The following is a 12,611-nucleotide window of genomic DNA, read 5'->3' on the forward strand; positions in this document are numbered from 1 at the left end:
CAGACAGATAATCTTTCTCTCAAAGTCGTTTAATACTGTTTATGCATCAGTAAATCAAGCCAATGACTAAACGATCAACTTCACGTCGTTTCTCTTGTGAAAATAATCTTACTTAAACTGTGATTAATATATATATATACAGAAAGCGATCAAAGAACAATCCCTTTCCAATCGCCCAAGCTGTCAATCACACAGCACAGTTTATCTGGACACTTGCCAAAATTCGTTATGAAATCAATGACGCTGTTACGCTGCACAATGAAGCTCTTACTGTACTTACCTCATGTTTGCATTGGTGAAAGCATTAGTGAGAGTGCAGAAACTGTTGCAATGATAAGATCTTCATTCACGCGATCAACAGGCTGTCATCTGCTCAGTGCTCATCACTACAACCTTTTATGTGATGGGAATAGATCTAAATACTTAAACTTCTCACGATTCGTTAATCCCGATAGCAGTAATAGTAAAAACGCATAATAGCTGTAATAGTAAAAGTTTTCGAGAGAGTTCCATGTAATGCTAGCTATTTCATATGCAAGCATGTCAGCCAATCACAGCAGTGGGCGTTTACACTAAAGTCTCACAGCAGACACGCCCCTTCAAACAGAGCGTTCAAATCAGGGCCTAAAATCATGCTAGGAATTATGCCTTTTATTTCTAAATTATAACAACTTTTGATCTAAATATAAGGGCACCCCAGGAAACATTCTAAAATAATAAAATAATCCATGCAATGGGACCTTTAAGAATGGTGGGTGCTGTTGTTTCGTATGGCATGAGTTCATCCAATCAATGTACACTTAACATCACTGGTAGTTCCTATTGTGCTGGGTTAGACCCTACTCTGAAGTAGGAGCTAATTTAGTCCCCCCAAAAGGCGTTCCTATAACTAAAACCATTTTCCAGTTCTTATGGTGCGAACACGGCAAAAAGTGGGTACTTCCGCCAATAATTATAGCCTAGGAACTATGAAAACATTCCTGCAAAACCCCTGAAAAACGCACATTTCAACAAGCAATATGAGCTTGAGAAATAGCAAAAGTGATGCTTGCTTGCTTGCAATAGCTCACACTACAGGGTTCAGTAAGATTTCATTTTTTCCACCCATCCATACAATTAAATATTTCATCTTCTTAAAATAACTTCTTTTGTGTCCTGCAGAAGGTGTCAATTCTGAAGCACTAGTGTTGCCAAACAAACCTTTTTCCGGAACACTCATTGGTCAGATAAACAGATAGTCTGGCCCCAAACTCACACCATTGGTTGAGTCAATGTTGCTGTAGTCGGGACATTCAAACATAGGGCTGGGCGATTAATCGAAAAGTAATCGAAATCGACATTCAGAACCTATAATCGATCAAATTTTCCCAGGTCGATTATTTCGATTACTTTCCCTTTAAAACACTACCGCGTGTGGAGTCACGTGACCCCGCTCCCTTACAGTACGTTATTCCGCCGACATGTCGAGCATGGAGAGCTTAATCACTGAGACAACTGAGCAACAAGAGCAGCTTGTACCAAAAAAAAAACGCAGTCTCTGTCATTTGGAGACATTTTGGCTTCAGTAAGGATGACATCGAACAAAATGAAGTCAGATGTAGACACTGTAGAAAAACAGTTTCGACGTCCAAAGGTAACACCACCAATTTGTTCCAGCACAATCACGTTACTGATTATGAACAGTGCATTAGGGCTGTCAATCTTCCTCTATAATACTATTGGAATTCCATTCCTTATTTTATTTAATATTCGAATAATATTCGAATATTAAATGCTCAAATTCATCCTATTATTAATATTTACGACATTACAGTCTTATGGATCGCCAATGCCAATGCGTGATGTTGATCGGTCTCATATCTTCATCGTGTCAGTTTGTCTGTTATTGCCTTTTGGCGAACAGCTGGTAAGCCCCGTGACGAGGAGAGAGGCAGAAAATAAGTAATTCTTGCCTGTTTTAGCGGCGGTTCCTCGGAGAGATCGTCTAGCTTGTCAGTCAGGGTGTAGCGTTGTCATAAAAAATAACGTATATTTTTCTCTCCGGTTTGGCGTTTTAATTAATGAAAACGCACTCCAAAGTGGATACATTTGAAAACGCCGTTTTCGCGTTGTAGTGTGGACTGTCCGACTGTGAATCAAATTGTCAGGAGTGGTGATCTCCGTTTCCGTGGTGGAGACATTGCTCTCCGCGATTTTTTACAGTAATGTTATGATGATACAGCGTGGATAACGTGCACAATTGTGTTACGATTCAAAAACTTTATTCATCAAAAGAAACAAAAGCATTTAATTTTCACATGCGTGTAAACCAAGGCGGCGAGAAAGGCAAGATTGCAAAAAAAAAAATATTAAATATACATTAAAAAAGCAATATTCGAATAGGAACTTAAGCATTCGAATAGTATTGATTTTTTTAATATTCGAATTATATTCGAATTTCGGAATTCGTTCCAACAGCCCTACAGTGCATGGCTCAAAAAAAATCAAAAAGAGACTGACAAGCGCCCAGCAACAAGTGCCTCCGCAAAGCAGATGTCTTTAACACAAGCTTTCACAAAAAAAAAAAAAAAAAAATTCGTTCATTAATCGTAATCGAGTTAAAATGTTCAATTAATCGAGATTTTGATTTTAGGCCAAATCGCCCAGCCCTATTCAAACATACAGAGCACTGTTTTAATGTTTATGCTTTTCAACAGAATCAACCTACGAATGTCATGCTTACAGCCATCTCTGTATATGAAGCTGGGATAGGAGCAAGTACGCATAACGAAACAATTACACACTTCAGCTTTAAGACCTGAATGTTGCAGATTTCTTCAGAAGGGTTCAAGATTTCCATCTGAAACAAATCGAGCCTCTTCTCTATGTGTAGTTATCAAGGTTCACTAAGGGCAACACAGACATCTGTTACGTTTTAACACCAAACTGAACATGTGCAATCTAATGTGGTAAAATATTTCACTTATTAAACTCATTCAACGCCACTTTCAACCCCAATTACGAGTGTATCAATGCTTAACGGCTGAGTTAGAGCCCTTAGTCCGAGTAGTTACCCTAAAACACAAGAAAAAAAAGTTTAGTGCTGGAGCTATTTGTAGGAGGCATTTGAAATCCTGACAAAGACTCTCCAAGCCAGCCAGCCAGCAGTGTTTTCTTCATCTAGCTCAAAAATAAACAATGTCCGAGTTACATCCTCAAAACCGGGACATGCTTTTAGCTGCTATAAGGAAACAAATTATGTTATTTCAGGAGCGCATTATTTACGGCATTATGAAACACCAGGTATCTTTCTGTCTATTTACTTGGCACATTTTTCTGTAATCAGAGCAGACAGGAGGTTTGAAGGAAATAAGCTTACACCTTTCGCTTAGTGACGGGGTTAAAGGTCAATGTGAGGCGGATGTGGTTGCAGAGTGGTCAGCGGGCCGAGCAGGCGCTCTTCTGAGGCAGCTGTGTTCTCGAATGAGGGTTTGGTTACAAATGCAGCATTAAGTTACAGCCTGATAACACGGTCATATGGCAAAAAATATGCACTCAATTCCCTGTATAAGAAATGCCTTCCAAGAGCGGGAGGAGATTTAGCTTCACTGAAGCTGTGGAGCAAGTCAGCAAGGTGTGAAATTGTTTACTGCCTTTCATAAAGCTATAAGTGGCTTCTACACTAATAAATGGTGCAAGTTTGAACATTTATTAAGTGGCTGTGGGTTTATGAATAAAATCCAGCTTGGATTAGTATGAAATGTAATGGTTTGAGCTTGTCCTTGCGTCTCCCTCCTCTTCGATGGCTCCAGTAATACTACGTCGGACTGATTGCTACAAGATTATCTCGTAGGCATTCTATGACATTTTTCAAACAGTCACAACAACGGGAAAAAAAATGACAATCCATGCATAACGTGGGAAAACTGGATGTGAACAGGCATGTACAGAACTTGTGTAACTTTAGTCTCATTATCATCTCATTAAGAAAGGTTACAGCACATGAAACATATGCTAACAGGATTTTGAAGTCTCTCGTGCGATCGTAATTTGTACGTGCTTGTGAAATACAATATGTTTGTTTAAGCAAAGAAAAAACAACTTTGTCAGACCAATCCTCTCCATTAGATCTTAACATCTGCTTTGAGTGGGGGGGGTCACAGGGTCAACAGACAACAGTGATTGGATGAAAGCGGCGGATAAGCAGTTTGGAGGTCAGTAGGATGACATAATCCCACAAGGCTAACTGCAGTCAAAGAAGATTTGTGGTAATAGATCTCCTTTAATCACGCTTCATGAAAACGCAAGTGCGAGTTCACTTTCTTAGTGTATCTCATGAAACCATGTCTATTTTTTTTTATTACAACTAAATGTTTAATAAGATAAGATTTCTTAATTGTAATGAGAATTGGGGAATGAGATGAGGGAATGTGCCTAATTATCATGAAAATGTCTCACAAATCAAAAAAGGTCCTAAGATCGGGCTCATTTTCATTATTCAAAATATAAATTCTTAATGATTTTGGGTGAAATGTCATCTGGACATGTTCTTGAAGCTTCCTGAGATTCATCCATCCTAGAACACCTCAGTATACAGCAAGACAAAAAGGCAAAAACAGCATGTTTCAGTTCATTAACCTACATTTGGATCATGAGGAAGTGAGACGTACAAGGAAGAAAAAAAAAAAACCTGCTGGTGTGATGCCGTGAACAGGGAAGTGCTGTTTAATATTCATTTTTCTATGGAAATCTGGGAGAGGGGGGAAACCGGGACTCGTGGTATTTGCTCCCACAGAGATTAAAGAGACGGAGAGAGGAAATGATGTCAGTCATACCAGATGCTACAGCATCTGTTAATAACTTCTAGGTAAACAAACCATACATTTCCTACTCAATCTTTACAAAATCAACCAATAGCTAACAACCGTCAAATATAACATTAAAACTGCTGGCAAAGCAGTGAAAGGCCGTCTGTCTGGCACAGCTTACGAATAATTTATGGCATTTAGCAAATGTCATGATCTCCCCATGTCCATGCACAGGTGACTGGCAGTGACACAACCTCAGCACCGCTATCTTGCACCACACGCAGCGCCGCGACCCCACTGCACAGCCCCTGTCAGCTCTCATCAGAGCCCCTAACATACCTCACAACATTCCATCACTCCCTCGATCTTCTTCTTCTTTACTGGCCATATAGCAACACTAAATATACAGCATCTTCCTTAGCCCTACAAATCTAAGAGGTTCAGAAAAATAGAATATACACTGTGCAAAAGTCTTAAGGCCTCATTATACTTCTGCGTCGGACCTACGCCGGAGCCTATACGCCGTAGGCAACGTGTTGGTTTTAATTTATACTTCTGTGTCGTTGTCCGCGTTGACGCGTACCTAGGGAGCGTGTGAAACCCCGAGGGAGGGGTTCTGGCAGACCAATCACAGCGCTTGTGTCCGCGTAGAATTGACGCGTTGTTACATTTTTGGAGAGGTGCACGTCAGGGTACGCCGTAGGGTACGCGCGCTACACACAGCCTACGACGTAGCTACGGCGGCAGTTCGACGCAGAAGCATAAAACAGGCTTTAGTATTTCACGTTAGTATTTCCACACAAAAAGTTATTTATATCTTTTGCTGTAGTGTGTCAGTAGGAAATATCTGTTTACATTTCCAAACATTCCTTTTGCCATTAATTGTAATAATCCAGTGAGACAAAGAGTTTGTTTGTTTGTTTGTTTGTTTGCACAAAGAGTCTGACAACAGCCGGTATGATCCACGCGGAGATCTGATCTCACCATCATCTGGGATTACATGAAGAAACAGAAAAAACTGAGACATAATAAATCCAGCAGAACTGCGGCAACGTCTCCAAGATGCTTGAAGAAACGTACCTGCAAAACTACCTGAAAAACGATAGCCATAGGACAAAAGCTGTTTTAAACGCAAAGGGTGGTCACTCCAAATATTGTTTTGATTTAGTTAATAGATGTAAATTGATCAATAAAATATGTTATGACTTTATTTTTGAACGCATCCTCACTTTACAGCATTTTTACACAAGTGCCTTAAACTTTTCACAGTACTGTAGCTTTGCAGGAAGGGTTTTTCAAGCATCTTGGAGACGTTGCCACAGTTTTGGATTTAGTCTGTCTCTTTTTCTTCCTGTAATCACAGACAGACTCGGTGATGGTGAGATGTGTGGATCACACCGGCTGATGTCACACTCCTTATGCATACAAAAATATCACTAGTTTATTACATTTAATGGCAAAAGGAATGTTAGGAAATGTAAAATGCTGTTACCTACTGACACATTGCAGCAAAAGATATAAATAAATGGCTTAAAACCATTTTTGGGGTGAAAATACAACATGCCTAAGACTTTAGTTTGGGGGTCAGTAAGATTTTTTTAGGTTAAAGAAGTCTCATGTTCATTAAGTAGGCTATAGCCTATTTACTTATTTATAGACACAAAGACAAAGAAGATACAAATAGACAAGTCTTTATTCACAATGCAAATTACTCAGGAACAGATCACAGGAACAACATAAGAGAAATGCCAACTATGTAAATCATTAACAAAAACGACAATGGACTGAACATATCAGGGAGAATAAATAAAAGACAAACATAATGAAAGACAGCTGCAAATCATAAGTAACCATAGAAACAAACGAGGACACAAACAGTAACCAAGGAAATCGAAACTAAAAAGAGCAGGGAAAAATTAAAGGAAACAAAACAGAAAACCATTACTGTGACCATAACTAAGAGTCCATAAATCTGTGAATATGTGCAAAATGATTTCAACACATCAATAAAACATCTTTACATACATTTTTGGTCCTTTGTTCTTACATTCTCAACAGACAAGGCCTCAAATCGGGGTCAAACAGGGGTTCTTTTCTTCCACAGCCAGCATGACCCCTGTTTAACAACTTAACCTTTTCACTTACTAACAGAGTTACCCTAAGGGTAAAATGAGATCCATTCAACCTTTATTTGGCATGAACGAGACTAATTACTGAGGTAGAAGAATCAGTATGCATTAAGAGTCTGCCAGCATAGACAGAAGACCACTGAGAGAAACTTTCAGCAATCTGGGGATGATTTCCAAGCCTTGTAAATCAAAATCAACCATTCTATCGTGAACAAGCCTCATGCAGGGCTCCAGACTAACTTTTTTTATTAGGAGCGCTGTAGCCCCTGACTTAAAATTTTAGGAGCGCAAGCAGAAAATTTAGGGGCACACCTTCACATTTTCCCCCTAAATAACTATTACAGACAAATGCTTTGATAATAAATAGATTAAGCGTACAGAAATTATGGTGCAGTTTTATTTTAAGATCACAGGGCTCCAGACTAACATCTGAGGGCCGCGGCTCTAAGTTCTACAGAAAGTATTTGGTACTGTGGGATGACAAAGCACTGAGATAAATTTGAGGTGTATAGATAAAGTTAAATTTAATTATTATCCTTCATAATGTCTTAATATTATTTCAAAAGCAAAATGAGTGACAAAATAGATATTAGGGAGTGAAAATAGCCAATAAGCACCCTCAGCAGCTGTTTACAATGGTAATTTAGTCTTCTTTTTAAGTGTGAGTTTTCCTACTTCTTGAAACTTTCAGTTTTATAAATAGAGACAATCTTTAAAGGATGAACAAAAATGTTTTGGTCGACACATTAAAAAACAAACATTTTAATAGGATATAGTTTTGAAGTGCTGTAAAAAGATGTGTAGGCTACTTTCATAACCACAGTATACCATAGTTAGTTATGCCTGGTTCAGAATGCGCAATTTTTTTGTCTGTTACTATAGTCAATGTATCAGATTACACGATTTCGACTCCTAAAAATCTTGTCATGTCCTGGACAAGAAACATTGTCAGACTACACATTGCTTTACAACCAGTCATCTCGAGCCGTCTCACACACATATTCACTCGCACATGTACACACGCACTCACTCACATACACGCACATAGACTAACGCACGCACACACTCACTCACTCGCGCACACACTCTCTCATTCTCTCTCTCGCTCGCTCGCTCGCTCACTCACTCACTCACTTGCGTTCGGGCGCACACACACACACACACACACACTCATTCACTCGCGCACACACACACTCATTCACTCGCGCGCACACACACTCATTCACTCGGAACCCTTCATGGAGGACCGTTAAAAAATTAAACATGCTAGTCTTCTTGTCGTGATGTCGTAAACAAAGCATCGCAGACGCGACGTCGGTTGTCGCCCACTATGAACGAGATGAAATTTACTGGTCGCACATGTGCGACTGGATGTAAAATTTAGTCGCACACTCTCAAATTTTGGTCGCAAAATGCGACCATTTGGTCGCAGTCTGGAGCCCTGTCATGTGTAAGTAAAAGATGCATAGTAAAAAAACCTTTGTTGCTTAAAACTAAACCATGTTTGACTTATAAATGGAGGCAGTGAAACACACAATAAGTTACATTGTATGCAAACTTTAGGAAACACAATATTGGCCTTAAGGACATCATAGGTCAGTAAACAGAAGCAAACTGATGAGCAGACGTTCTGTAATTTCCAGGCCTTTCATCCTGTGCCAACACACTGAGATAATCACCTCTCCATGAGCGCAGTGCTAAACAACACCACAAGCTAAGCTGGAATGGCAAGGGAGCATCTTATTTCTACAAAGGCAAACACAAACACAAGCAGAGGTTCAGAAGAATCAAAGAGGGCTGCAGAAAATCGGGGAATCGAGCCAGAATACTCCCTCCACCGCAGTCATAAAGTCAGGCAAAACGTTTAAATGCAAAACGAGCTGATTAAGGCTAACGAAGCTTGAAGGGCAGCTAAAAATACTCGTGTCCACTTGCAGATGGAGCAGCCTGTGATCATCTTTAAGTGAAGTTTTGCTGAAATTTCATTTGGTCACAAAAAGAGGTGTTTGCCATTTCAAAAATTTTAATAACACTCATTTCCATTCCAGAGCCTTTAACAACTACAATAACAGCAACAACGCATTCAATACATTTTGGTTTCAAACTGAGATCACGATTCTCCCACAATTCTGAACAGACAACTAAACAAAATAACATGTAATTTGCAAGAGGTTCTGAGTCTGACTAATGTTAATTGCTGCAGCCTATTTAAAATGTTTAATTAATCTGAATTAATCATTTAAAAAGAGGTTTGAATGAAAGATTCAATGACTCATAATTATTTTATTGTTTCATTACTGAATGAATCAGCGTTTTTTGAACAAATCTCTTGAATAAAAAAATTCAACATTTTTGTAACAGTCACTTGATGTAATCGATACAATCGTTAATTGAAGCGCCTTTCAAAAGTTGATTCACTCTATTTTAATCGCTTCCATAGACATCAGTGTTTATATTCGATCTATACACTTTTATCACAGTTCTTCTATGATAATATAAATATTTGTAACAAAGAAACGATACCGTGTGGTAAAAAAGACTGTTTGTGAAGCTGTTTCACATGACAACGACAAAATGCAGATTTGATAATGTGGGTGTTTGAATTCAAGATCACAATCTTTTAATGATTAAACAAACAGTTAATGGGCCTATATTGACTTCCATAGTATGGGGAAAATATATACTATGATTAATTTGCAATCGCCGAATTGTGCAGATATTCGCACTGATATTCGGGGAATAACAGCACTCTTGCTTGTGTGATATTGCTTGATTATATCATACAAAATTATAAGACAAGAAAATTGGCCCCCATATTGAACTTTAGGGACATTCTAACTTCGTTCTACATTTCTTTGTTTGTTTTTGTAAAGTAAGTGACATACTCAATATCAGCTTCAACATTGCTAAAACAATGATATAATTGTAGAGGATACATACCACACACCCATCCATAAATGAAAGCCATGATTGGTTTATAAAAGATGTGGGCCTACATGCTTAGTTGACAATCTACTTAGGGATGTATTTAAAGGTGCTCTAAGCGATGTCACGTGTTTTTTAGGCCAAAAATGTTTTTGTCAAATACAGCAAAAACATCTCCTCACTATAATCCGCTAGCTGCCTGTCGCCTGAACACAATGTAAAAAAACGCGGTCTCTGTAGACAGCCCAGGCTCCACAAACGGCAACAAAAACAAACTGGCCCAGCCTGGACCACGAAACATGACAAACAGTGTTCCAGCCAATAACCGACAAGAATGATTTGGGGGTAGGGATGGGGGTTGGGGTTAGTGCGCGTGCACATGAAGGGGGGGCGTGGGGAGTGGAGGAGAGAGAAGCTTGAAGAGGGAAGTTAGCTAGAGAAGAGATGTCCTAGACAACGACTATCGCTAAAATTTTATATTCTTGAGAATTTTGATATGACCGACACACGACCAAAGAAATAACGTTCCGATGAACACATAACAAAGAATAGGGAAAAGGAGAAGGATTTGCGCGAAGTCCCGAATTTACATCGGAAAAGCGTTCAAAAAGTGGCGAGAACTCTGGCTCTGTTTTTTTGGACAGGTGGGTAAATCCAGTTTGCTTTTTTTTAAATGGTTAATGACTGTTTCAGGAAGCACGGAAGGGAGGGGGAGGGGACGGGATGAGGGGGAGGGGACGGGATGAGGAGGAGGGGACGGGATGAGGAGGAGGGAGGGTCGAGCTATCCTCCGTTTTGTTTGACAATACTTTGAACGTCAACAAGAAGTGACATCGCCCAACATCGCTAAGAGCACCTTTAAGCAGTGTGCGAATTATTCAATGACTTTCGCACAACCCGTGGGCTAACCATCTTAAGACATTTTAAACAAAACACTAACTTTTTTTACATATTTGTTATGTAAATCTATATTAAAGTAACAAATAATGACATACTTTAATTTTATCAAAGTACCATCCTATATTAAGCGCTCAAGCAGCTGATACTATATGGTTACCTCCTTAGGCAAACATGACTACTTTTCTCTCTAACATCCCTCCCATTTAACCCAGTCTAAGATTATCTGCTATCCTAAGCTAGTTTCAGCTGGTTTTCCAACCTAGCCATGCTAGTCTTCAGCTGATCCGAATCTTTTGTTATGACTTCATTTAAGCGGGTTCAAGATGTCTTAATTAGGTGGGTCAGACACCTCCATTATTCAATATACCTTGCATTTAAGATCATTAGTGTCTATATCATAACATGTAACGGTGGGTTTAGTAATATACGGTTTTCTGTAAGACAAACTCAACACTAAACACAAAAAATATATGTGATGCATCTACTGATGGCCTGTTAAACCCACTGACTGTGACTTGTTTGGTATAAAATGATGCTGTTTTTCTCCACACAGGTTGGCGCAGTGTGCTTAGGATCGTTTGGAGATACAGGCCTGGAACTTTGAGACAGGGTTAACAAATGCATAAGCACTTATCTCCTTAAATGGTTCAGATCTACACACAGCAGACAATTGCACATGAAACACACAAGGACCAGGCACTAGAAATAAAACAGCTCACTCAATTCAGGTTGCTTATGACAGACGTCAAGATTCTCAACATGACAAATGATTTAAATATTACATGCCTGTGTTTCTGTCCGACTCCAAATTCTTTCCAAAAACACAGTGCTGCACAATAGCCATACACAAATATACCAGCTCTGAGCCACCAATAATTGGTTTGGATGATACTGATTTTCTATGACTGATATCATTATGATTTTTTCTCAAACCAATACGTTTATTAGTAGACCCAGTTTTTTGTTGTTCTACAAATATTAGTAACTAATGATGAATATGCATGAATAGTATATGAAGGAAAATTAGCAATGTCACACTAATAAAAAAAAAATTGTATTTATTGTTCATTATTTAGAAAATGAATAAAAAAATTATTTAGAAAATTATTTTAAAAAATTAAATAAAGCAATAATTCAAAGTCTGTTCTAAACATTCTAGATATATCTAAATATAAAAATGCTCTATAAATCATGAAGAAACTATATTTTTTCCATTTCTGGTTCTTTGCAAATGATGTAGCATCAGAACAGCTTTAAACTTTTAAACACCTTTGTTGCTGTCATGACAAGAGCATACGTTTCATTCATATTTTTATAAATCAATAATTTCATGTTTCCATATTAAAAACGTTCATATCAATAATAACCCCGTGTAAAATAATTTACGCAGCATTAGACTGTCTGTGTCATTTTGTGGTATAAATGCAGCTTCAGATGCAGCTTTTGCAGTGTAAAGATGGCATATATGGCGATGCATTTGTGAGGAACTGCTTGTTTACCTAAATGCTGGTGTACTGAAGACGTTATGCTGGCATGAGCAACAACACAGCCACAGAAATTCAAAAATATCAACGGCTACGTCAAGATTCCAAGGCAGTATTATTTTGACCGTTGGTCTCAAGGGAAACGCATTTTCTAAATCCTAACGGAAAAATCAATTCTGAAGTCTTTGAATCGTTTCCTCAAGGTCAAATAGATACATTGTAACAAAGAAAATGCGGCGGGAATTAGAGCAAATGAACGCCTTTACGCACACAACCTCAGTGCTGCTGCGGGGATAATAATTGGCTCCAACATCTGGTGTTGGTTGTGTTGGTATGGTGGTGGTGGTGGAGGTAGCGGTGGGTTTTTGGGTGGGAGGAGGAGGAGA

General features: G+C 38.7%; 1 protein-coding gene across 8 annotated transcripts in view; it reads right to left on the minus strand.

Annotated features, from left to right (window-relative positions):
• Nucleotides 1-12,611, minus strand: part of dip2ca (disco-interacting protein 2 homolog Ca) — a 101,411-nt gene that overhangs the window by 88,355 nt on the left and 445 nt on the right. The gene's annotated exons all lie outside the window — the stretch shown is intronic.

Source organism: Rutilus rutilus (assembly GCF_951802725.1).
Source record: "Rutilus rutilus genome assembly, chromosome: 24".
In the NCBI taxonomy this organism is placed as follows: domain Eukaryota; kingdom Metazoa; phylum Chordata; class Actinopteri; order Cypriniformes; family Leuciscidae; genus Rutilus; species Rutilus rutilus.